This window comes from Saccopteryx leptura, chromosome 6 (genome assembly GCF_036850995.1).
Source record: "Saccopteryx leptura isolate mSacLep1 chromosome 6, mSacLep1_pri_phased_curated, whole genome shotgun sequence".
NCBI classification, from domain to species: Eukaryota; Metazoa; Chordata; class Mammalia; order Chiroptera; family Emballonuridae; genus Saccopteryx; species Saccopteryx leptura.
In genome coordinates this window covers 105,818,797-105,829,283 of record NC_089508.1, presented here as the reverse complement: position 1 = coordinate 105,829,283, position 10,487 = coordinate 105,818,797, and the positions used below count along the sequence as shown (strand labels likewise).

The 10,487-nt window shown below is 40.8% G+C and overlaps 1 non-coding gene across 1 annotated transcript; it reads right to left on the bottom strand.

The window, feature by feature from the left end:
* Positions 1-361: 361 nt before the first annotated feature.
* On the bottom strand, positions 362-437 carry TRNAD-AUC (transfer RNA aspartic acid (anticodon AUC)). The gene has a single exon. It is a non-coding gene; the product is annotated as a tRNA-Asp (tRNA).
* Between the last annotated feature and the right edge of the window lie 10,050 nt (positions 438-10,487).

Sequence of the window (10,487 nt, the reverse complement as noted above, 5' to 3'; positions counted from 1 at the left end):
TGGGTGCCTGGGCAGCTGCCCAATGTGGAAATCACAAATTTACATTCCTTACTCTTTTTTTTTTTTTTAATTTTTCTGAAGCTGGAATCGGGGAGAGACAGACTCCGCATGCGCCCGACCAGGATCCACCTGGCATGCCCACCAAGGGCGACGTTCTGCCCACCAGGGGGCGATGCTCTGCCCATCCGGGGCATCGCTCTGCCTCAACCAGAGCCACTGTAGCGCCTGGGGCAGAGGCCAAGGAGCCATCCCCAGCGCCCGGGCCATCTTTGCTCCAATGGAGCCTTGGCTGCGGGAAGGGAAAAGAGAGACAGAGAGGAAGGAGGGGGGGGTGGAGAAGCAAATAGGCGCTTCTCCTATGTGCCCTGGCCAGGAATCGAACCCGGGTCCCCTGCACGATAGGCCGACGCTCTACCACTGAGCAAACCAGCCAGGGCCTTCACTAATATTTTAAAACTCCTTCTTATAACATAATCTAGTTTTGTGCACCTCTTTTATTGTTCTTATTTAAGTATTAAATGCATGAAATAATAAACTATCTTTCAGCATATCTTTTTTTATATTTAAAACAATCATTAGGGCAGAGAACCAGTTGTTAAATTATTTGAATCCCACCACTGGCTTTAACCCATTGATTATGATACACTTTGCTGTAGTTTTATGCTTCTTCTGCTTGATGTCTGTTGAATCTATTGCAAAAGATATATAGAGCTCATACAATTTAGAAACACTTTAGCCATTTAGTCAAATATTTTTCTGTCCCCCCACCACCTTTGGGACTCAAAGCTAATGTATATAAGGCCCTGGTCGGTTGGCTCAGCGGTAGACTGTCGGCCTGGCGTGCGGGGGACCCAGGTTCGATTCCCGGCCAGGGCACATAGGAGAAGCGCCAATCTGCTTCTCCACCCCCACCCCCTCCTTCCTCTCTGTCTCTCTCTTCCTCTCCCGCAGCCAAGGCTCCATTGGAGCAAAGATGGCCCGGGCGCTGGGGATGGCTTCTTGGCCTCTGCCCCAGGCGCTGGAGTGGCTCTGGTCACGGCAGAGCGACGCCCCGGAGGGGCAGAGCATCGCCCCCTGGTGGGCAGAGCATCGCCCTTGGTGGGCGTGCCGGGTGGATCCCGGTCGGGCGCATGCGGGAGTCTGTCTGACTGTCTCTCCCCGTTTCCAGCTTCAGAAAAGAAAAAGAAAAAAAAAAAAAAAAAGCTAATGTATATTGGGCTTCCTGAAAGGTGTCCCATAGCTCACTGATGCTCTGTTCAATTTTTTTTTTTATTCATTTTAGAAAGAAGAGAGAGAGAGAGAGAAGGGGGGAGGAGCTGGAAGCATCAACTCCCATATGTGCCTTGACCAGGCAAGCCCAGGGTTTCGAACCGGCAACCTCAGCATTTCCAGGTCGACGCTTTATCCACTGCGCCACCACAGGTCAGGCCTCTGTTCAATTTTTTTTTCAGTCTTTTTTCTCCTGTGTATTTTTATTTTGGATTGTATCTTTCGTTATGTCTTCAAATTCACCAATCTTTTCTTCAGTGCATAATACCATCCAGTGTATGTTTCATCTTAAACATTGTGGGGGGGCGGTTCATCTGTAGAAGCTGGATTTGGAGCTTTTTAATATTTTCCATTTCTCTCCTTACTGTGCTCATCTTTTCTCTACCATTTTGAAAATATAGAGTACAGACAGTCTCTGATTCAAGATGTTTTGACATAATTTTCTTCAGTTTTATGGTTGTGTGAAAAAATACACATTCACTGGAACTCTACCTCAAATTTTAAATTTTGATCTTTTCCCAGGCTAGAGAAAGGTGGTATAACACTCTCTCATGGTGCTGGGCAGTGGCAGGGAGCTTCAGCTCCCAGTTAGTCACACAATCATGAGGGCAAATAACCAATACTCCACAGTGTATTCATTGTGATAGATGTTTTTAGCCAACTATAGGCTAATTTAAGTGTTCTGAACATGTTTAAGGTAGCCTAGGCTAAGCTATGATGGTCACTAGGATAGGTATATTAAATGCATTTTTTACTTAAAATATTTCCAACTTATGATGAATTTATCAAGATGTAATCCTATTGTAAATCAAGGAACATATTTACATTTATAATATTAATAGTTGTTTTAATGTCCTTGCATACTAATTATAATTGGTTGTACTAAATATAACCAATATTGACTATATTTTCTTCTTTACATGCTTTGGTTAGATATCAAACATTGTGAAATTTCACCTTATTGGCTCTGTACTTTTTTGTATTCCTTACAATACTTCTGAGCTTAGTTTTGGTACACAGTTAAATAACTAATTTGGTTTATTAGAGGCTTGTTTTTAAGCTTTATTAGGTAGGACCAGGGTAACTTTTAATTTAAGGTTAAATGATTCCATTACTACTGAAGCAATTGCTTCTGAGTACTCTATCTGATGCCCTGATTATGAGGTTTCTTCATTCTGGTTTTTGAGAATGTAAACTTTTATCAGTCCTGTGTGAGCATCAGCAATGTTTTTCTTTTTGAGAGAGAGAGAGAGAGAGAGAGAGAGAGAGAGCCAGAGACAGTCAAACAGGAAGGGAGAGAGATAAGAAGCATCAAATCACAGTTGCGTCACTTGAGTTGTTCATTGCTTGCCAGCAACCTTGGGCCTCAAGCCAGCTTGATCCCACCATGAGATCATGTCCCAGCTCAAGCTGGTGACCCTGCACTCAAGCTGGTGAGACTGTGCTCAAGCCAGTGACCTCGGGGTTTTGAACCTGGGTCCTTAGTGTCCCAGGTCGATGCCTTATCCACTGCGCCACCACTGGTTAGGCATCAGCAATCTTTTTTTGGTGGTTCTTTCCCCAGGAGTCTCAGCTGAAGACTTAAGGGGACCTCTCTTCAGATCTTTGGCTCTCTCTCTCTCTCTTTCTCTCTCTTTCTCTTACTCTCTCTCTCTCTCTATTAATCTCTCTAGTGCTGTGCCCAGCAAATTCTAGCCAGTGAGTTTTCCCAAATTATCAACTCTGTCTCCTCAACTCAGGGAGACCTCAGGGCTCTCCCTAATTCCTCCTCTCTGAGCTACTGCCTGGAAATTCTCTCCAGACAGTAAGCTGGGGAAACTATGGGGTTCGTCTCTTTCATTTCCCTTCATGGAGCACTGTCTTGTGCTGCTTGTTGTCCAATGTCTGAAACTGCTGTTTCAAATATTTTGTCCAGTTTTTTAGTTTTTTAAGGAAGGCAGCAAACTGAGTTCCTGTTACTCTATTATGGCAGAAAGCAGAAGTCCCAGCAGCTGTATTTCAGTTACAGATGTGCTATTTTTCCCTGAGCAAGTTAGTTAACCTCTTAGACCTCATTTCCTCAAAAGGTTTTTTTAAAAAACAATTTTTTTTAAAAGCAGTTTTAGATTCACAGCAAAATTAATGGGAAGGCATATAGATTTCCCATATATCCCTTGTCCTCACACATGAATAGCCTTCTCCATTATCAACAACCCCACCAGAATGGGACATATGGCACAATTGTTGAACCTACATTGACTCATCATTATCACCCAGAGTCCATAGTTCACATTAGGCTTCACTCTTGGTGTTATATAGTCTCTGGTTTTGGACAAATATACAATAACATGTATCCACCATTATAGTATCATATAGATTAGTTTCACTGCCCTGAAGATCTTCTGTGCTCCACGTGTCCATCTTTTCTGATATTCCATCTTCTGGCAACCACTGACCTTTTTATTGTCTCCACAGTTTTGCCTTTTTTTCAGAATGTCATATAGTTGAAATCATATAGTATGTGACCTTTTCATATTGACTTCTTTCATTTAGTAATACATATTTAAGTTTCTTCCATGTCTTTTCGTGGCTTGATATATCATCTCTTTTCAGCACTAAATACTATCCTATTGTGGATGTATTCATTTATTTACATAATGAAGGATGGTTACTTCCAGGTTTTGGCAATTATGAATAAAGCTGCTATACACATGTATCTATCTGCATGTAGGTTTTTGTGTGGGTATAAAATTTTCAACTCCTATGGGTAAAAACCGAAGAGCACGATTACTGGATATTGTGATAAGAATATGTTTAATTTTGTAAGAAACTGCCAAACTGTCTTCCTAAGTGACCATACCATCTTGCATTCTCACCAGCAATCAATAAAAGTTTCTGTTAATCCACATCCTCACCAGCATGTGGCTTTGTCAGTGTTCTGGATGTTGGCCCTTCTAATAGGTGTGTAGTGGGATCTCATTGTTGTTTTCATCTGCATTTCCCTGATGACATATGTTGTGGAATATCTTTATATTAATTTATTTGCCATCTGTTTATCTTTTTTAGTTAGATGTCTGTAAAGGTTTTTGACCTATTAGTTTATTGGGTTTTTGTTTTCTTATTGTTGAGTTTTAAGAGTTCTTTGAGTATTTTGGATAACAGTCCTTTATCGAATAAGTGTTTTGGTTCTGGCTGGTTGGCTCAGTGGTAGAGTGTTGGCCCAGCATGTGGAACTCCTGGGTTCAATTCCTGGTCAGGGTACACGGGAGAAGTGCCCATTTGCTTCTCCACTCTTCCCCCTCTCCTTTCTCTCTATCTCTCTCTTCCCTTCCTGTAACCAAGGCTCCATTGGAGGAAAGTTGGCCCGGGCACTGAAGATGGCTCCATGGCCTCTGCTTCAGGCACTAGAATGGCTCCAGCCACAACAGAGCAATGCACCAGATGGGCAAAGCATTGCCCCCTGGTGGGCATGCCAGGTGGATCCTGGTCGGGCACATGCAGGAGTCTGTCTGACTGCCTCCCTGCTTCTAACTTCAGAATAAAAAAAAATTTAAATTTAAAAAAGATAAGTGTTTTGTGAGTATTTTCTCTAAGTCTGTGGCTTGTCTTCATATTTTTCTGACAGTGTCTTTCACAGAGTAGAAAATTTTAATTTTAATGAAGTTAAACTTACCAATTCTTTTTTTCATTGATTGTGCCTTTGGTGTGGTGTTTACAAAGTCATCAGCAAATCCAATGTCATTTGGATTTTTTCCTATGCTACTCTCTAAGAGTTTTATAGTTTTGTGTTTTACATTTAGGTATATGGTCCATTTTGGGTTATTGTTTGTGAATAGTGTAAAGTCTGTGTTTAGATTAATTTTTTTTTTTTGCATGTGGAGATCTAGTTGTTCCAGCACCATTTGTTGAAAACTGAAATGATTTTAAATGATATTTATACATGTATAATACAAATATCAGTTGTCTGGATATCCCCAAGCTCTGTGAAATTCAAATTACATTTGGTTCAAATATTCACCCTGGTATCTCTGAGGACTCTCTGGGCTTAGTTCTCTCTTGGGAACTAAGCTCTAGCTGAGATCTTGCTTCCAGCAACACTATAACCCCTCTACTTAGTCTTTCTTCTTCTCCCTTTTCCCTACTGCATCCTCTCCCCAGAGCCTGCCCAATCTCTTCGCCCTGAAGCAGCACTCATCCATAATATATGTGAACAGATATTATCAAAGAAAGAGATCCATAGAGGAGATGATGCTTCCAGGCAGAATGACCTAAATTGGATTTTACTATTTCTGAATTCAAAATTCCCTGGTCCATTTCTTCCTATGGGGCAATCACCCTGTATCTCTTCCATCGGGGTTATAGTCCCTTAGCATTGTGTTGGGTCCCTCTTGGGGTCACTGCTGGCCTGTATGACAGCTTTGTGCACATTTTTAAAAGGCAGCTCTCCTTAAGGGGTTTTGCAATTCGCAGCTTGATGGCAGAAAGTAGGCCAGGTCTCAGCCCCAGTGCCCACTCACCTTGCTTTAGCCCCATCTTTCTTCTAACTTACTTGTCCTCAGTACTCCAAATTCTCATTCATTTTTTTTCTTTTCTTTCTTTTTTTTTTAGTGAGAGAGAGACAGACACACACACACAGGGACAGAGAGACAGGAAGGGAGAGAGAGATGTGGAGCATGAATTCTTTGTTGCAGCATCTTGGTTGTTCATTGATTGCTTTCGCATATGTGCCTTGACCAGGGGGCTCCAGCAAAGCCAGTGACCCCTTGCTCAACCCAGCAACCTTGGGCTCAAGCCAGCGATCATGGGGTCATGTTTATGATCCCACGCTCAAGACAGTGACCTTACACTCGAGCCAGATAAGCCTGAGCTCAAGTCTGTGACATCAGGGTTTCAAACCTGGATCCTCAGCATCCCAGGATGAAGCTCTATCCACTGTGCCACCACCTGGTCAGGCTCATTTATTTCTGATAAAGCAGTTTAGGTCTTTTTATTACTGGCTCCAGGCCATCCAAGTTATTCCCAAAGGCCTCATCTTTATAATTAATTTTAAAATGTGCTCTTAACCTTTAACACTTATAACTCTGGAAGGAACACAAGTGTGTTGACTCCCCCCCCCCCACCGCCCAGTATATCAACATCATGATGATGATGATAATGGTAATGATGAAGATAATGACAATAGCTCTTAAGTAAATATGCTTAAGTTATTATACGAAGAGAAAAATGGTCTTTTCCAGGAAAATCAACGGTCATTCTTTTGCCATGTAAGAGATCGCATGTTACACCCTCATTTACTACAGAAATCAGAGTCTATAAAGTTCTTTAAGCTCTCAAAATTAAAAATGTTTTACTGTGCAGATACATTTTGTAAATGTATAGCAGGAAACAGGCAAGTTCCTGGAACAAAACAGAATGTCAGCCCAGCTTTATGAAGCAGATGCATTGTATTAGTCATCACATTCTTTAACAGACATGGGGAATGTATATCTGCAATTCTAAATGCACCAACAGCATTTGGGGGAAGTAAAAAAGGCAGTGTATTAAATGTTCACACCAATGATAAACTATGTCTTGGTTTCAAAACTTTAAAATGAGAATAAAACTATCCTAGAAGCAAAAAGTATTGTACTTCATATTTAGATCCCCGACAGCACATGCCTCTATATTCTTTCAATATCACTGTTGCTAAATACATGCACAATCATCTTTCAAATAGAAACTGTAGGATCAGTATATTCGTAACTAGGCATAAGATTAACTGAATAGTCTTTCTCTAGACTCAACCCATAGAATTGAAGAAATTTGAGAAGATATGAGTAGTAGAGACCAACTTCTCTAAGCCTCAGTTTTATCATCTGTATATGGGTGAGATAAAGTACACCTTCATAAGGTTACTATAAAGGTGAAATGACTCAATACACATAAAGTGCTTAACATAGTGCCTAGAACATAATATTTTCCACTGCCCTGCAGAAACTCAGGAGGAACTGCAAAGGGAAGACAGGAAGATTATTTATTCCTGGTATTAGTCCATCCAGTTCGACAAATATTTAATGGCCTTCTACTTTATGCTAAGAATTGGGCTGGGAACTGCTATAAGAGGAAATAAAAAAGTGTGCTGTGATAATTTTGTCTGAGAAAGAGAGAGTGCATGAAAAATATTGAGCATATTATACTTTATTAACTGGATTTTGTTTTTAAATATTGAGTATGCCATACTTAAATGAGCAAATATATTAAACTTTAAGATTTTTTAAAAATATTTATTTTAGAGAGATGAGAGAGAGAAAAAGAGGAGGGAGGGTGAGTAGAAAGCATCAACTCATAGTAGTTGTCTCTGCTATGTGCCTTGACCAAGCAAGCTTGAGGTTTTAAACCAGTGACCTCAGCATTCCAGGTCGATGCTTTAACCACTGCACCACTGCAGGTCAGGCATAAACTTTAAGTATTATCTTAAATTGCTCTAAATATACATCTTTAATTTAATGTATACTATTTTATATACATGATATAAATACTTCTGTATTTGTCAGTAATGTTAATCAAAGAATGTTTTATTTTTAAGTATCACTAACCCTTGCTTCCTTAATAAATAAAAACAAATAAGCCAACTGGAGTAGAGTCCTCACATCTAATTATTGGGCCTTAGGAGTAAATAAATCAAGCACTACCTCTTACTTCTGAAATAGTGAACTTGGAGATGTACTAGGACAGGGGTCAGGAACCTATGGCTAACAAGCCAGATGTGGCTCTTTTGATGGCAACATCTGGCTCACAGACAAATCTTTAATAAAAAAAATAATAACATTAAAAATATAAAACATTCTCATGTATTACAATCCATTCATTTCCTACTGCTCATGTTCATGGTGTCGGGTGGCTGGAGCTAATCACAGCTGTCCTCCAGGACAACACCAAATTTTTATTGGATAATGCGTAAGGTACATGGGTCCTTGTGAGGTCAGAAAGTAAACTTCCCTCCTTTTAATCAAGTAGTCAGCTAGCTAATTGCAGAAACCCTTTTGACGAAGAAGATGGCTAAAAGAAAAAAAGATGAGGAGTATCGTACTTTTCAGCAGGAATGGACAGAGGTATTTGCCTTTGTGGAGAGAGCAGGTTCTGCAGTGTGTCTAATATGCAATGATAAAATTGCATCGATGAAACGGTCAAATAAAAAGTGGCACTTCAACACACGCCATTGCATCAAAATATCCAGTGGGGAACAGCAGGAAGAAAGCATGTCAAGAGCTACTGTGCAGAGTGCAAGCTAGTCAGCAGCAACTCTGTGTTTGGACTCAACAAGGTGACTGGTGCTTTAGCAATTGTGAGAAGCGGAAAGCCATTCACAGATGGGGAGTATGACAAAACATTCATGCTTGATGTTGCCAGTGAACTTTTTGACGACTTTTCTGATAAAGACAAGATAATCAAACAAATAAAAGACACACCCCTGTCTGCAAGAACTGTTCATGATCGTACCATCATGATGGCAAATCAAATTGAGGCAACACAAGTGAAGGGCATAAATGCAGCACCATTCTTTTCTCTTGCTTTGGATGACTCAACAGACATAAGCCATTTATCCCAATTCAGCGTGATTGCAAGGTATGCTGTCGGTGACACACTACATGAGGAAAGTCTTGCTGTTTTGCCTATGAAAGACAACAAGAGGGGAGGATTTATTCAAGTCTTTCACTGAGTTCGCTAAAGAAAAAAATCTACTGATGGATAAGCTTATTTCGGTGTGTACTGATGGTGCTCCATGCATGGTGGGGAAAAACAGAGGATTCTTAGCGCTTCTTCATGAACATGAAAAGAGACCCATTCTAAGTTTTTACTGCATCCTACATCAGGAGGAGCTTTGTGCTCAGATGTGTGGCAAGAAGCTTGGTGAGGTGATGTTGCTGGTCATTCGGTTGGTCAACTTTATTGTTGCCCGAGCTTTAAATAATCACCAGTTTAAAACACTTTGAAGTTGGGAATAATTATCCTGGTCTACTTCTGCACAGCAATGTGCGTTGGTTGTCAAGAGGGAAGTTACTCAGCCATTTCGCGGCTTGTCTGAGCGAAATCTAGACTTTTCTTGAAATGAAAAATGTGGAGCATCCTGAGTTAGCTAACACTGAGTGGCTCCTGAAGTTCTACTGTCTTGTGGATATGACTGAACATCTGAACCAGCTCAATGTGAAAATGCAGGGCATTGGAAATACAGTCTTATCCCTTCAACAAGCAGTGTTTGCCTTTGAAAACAAGCTGGAACTCTTCATCACCAACATTGAAACAGGTCGTTTACTACACTTTGAAAAACTGGGAGAGTTTAAAGATTCATGCACAACAAGTGACCCTGTTCAACATCTTGATCTCCGGCAGCTAGCAGTCTTCACATCTAATCTCCTGCAGTCATTCAAAGCACGCTTTGGAGAATTTCGTGAGCGCACTCGTCTTTTTAAGTTCATCACCCATCCACACGAGTGTGCAGTGGACAGCGCCGACCTGAGTTACATCATCGGTGTCTCTGTCAGAGATTTTGAGCTATAAGCTGCTGACCTGAACGCCTCAGACATGTGGGTGAATAAGTTCAAGTCACTGAATGAAGATTTAGAAAGACTTGCACAACAGCAAGCAGAGTTGGCAAGCAAACACAAGTGGGAGAAATGAAAAAACTTCAACCCGTGGACCAGCTGATTGTCAAAACTTGGAAACCCCTTCCCGTCACATACCACACCCTGCAGCGTGTGAGTATTGCTATAGTGACAATGTTTGGCTCTATGTATACATGTGAGCAGTCTTTCTCACATCTAAAGAACATTAAGACCAACCTATGATCACCTTTAATGGATGGAAGTCTCAACGCCTGCATGAAGCTTAGCCTCACCACGTATCAACCAGACTACAAAGCCATCAGCAAAACCATGAAGCACCAGAAGTCGCATTAATGGTAAGAAGTACTTTATTCATCATTGGTTAGCAACAGCATAACAACGTTATTAAAAAGAATTCAGAGACTTATTGTACTTTAAAAGTGTTGGTCTTACATAAAATGCACATATTTACTTGTATTTAGTGTTAAACATATTGTATGGCTCTCACAGAATTACATTTTAAAATATGTGGTGTTTATGGCTCTCTCAGCCAAAAAGGTTCCCGACCCCTGTACTAGGATATGCAGGTTCTTGTTCCTGATGACAAGGGTGAATGGGCTTGTAGGCAGAGGCAGATTAAGGTTGGTTGAGGCCCTG